Genomic DNA, 828 nt, shown 5'->3' on the forward strand with positions numbered 1-828 from the left:
GGTGGGGGGGGGGGTAGCTGCGGTGAAGGTATGTTGGTCGGACTGCTAGCAAGGGCATTGGAATCGGGTGGCGGCAGCGATAGGATGGGGCGGGCGGGGGCTTGATGTCGATAGGGGAGGAAGAGAATGCCCTATGTGCCACCACCGGCAAGCCAGGGGGAGTAGGCGGGTGTCACGCGTGTCCGCCTCGTGTCCGCACCGACGTAAATGAGGCTAAATTTGGGCCAGGAGTGGTTCACCCGGCGGACAAAGCGGACGCGCATCCGTTTGGGTCGGCGTGTTGGGCCGACTTTTATGTCCGTTTTGACGCAAACGGACACGCGCGGATGAAGTGGGTCGGTTCGTTGGAGTTGCTCTTACTGCTGGAGACAGATGGCATCATAAAAGCAGTGAGGACAAAATCATTAGAACTTCACTTTACATGAAAAATGCAAAACTATTATTGTTATAATGAGAACCACTAGCCACCAGACTACTGACGATATGCATTCATCGAGGCTAGCCCTTCTGATCCGCTCATCCGCTCCCTAGCCTCACCGGCGGCCACTCCGGCCCCGGCGCCCACCCTCTCGGCGCCGGCCGTTCCGGCCCCGCCGTCCAACCCCTGCGCCATGGACTCCCCCTCGTCTGCTGCTGCGACGGCCGGCCGCTCCCGCGCGGACCGCGGGCTCGCGAGCCCCTCCTCTGATGGTGAATCCCCTGCGTCGTACCGGCAGGTCCTGTGCCGCCCGCCCCCTCCGATGCCCGCCTCCCTCGTCGCCCAGCCGTCGCGCTCGCTGGTTCGTCCTCCCCCGTGCTCCGAGATCCACCAGGTGGAGGTCGCTGCGG

The sequence above is a fragment of the Triticum dicoccoides genome, chromosome 7A, assembly GCF_002162155.2.
Source record: "Triticum dicoccoides isolate Atlit2015 ecotype Zavitan chromosome 7A, WEW_v2.0, whole genome shotgun sequence".
NCBI lineage: Eukaryota > Viridiplantae > Streptophyta > Magnoliopsida > Poales > Poaceae > Triticum > Triticum dicoccoides.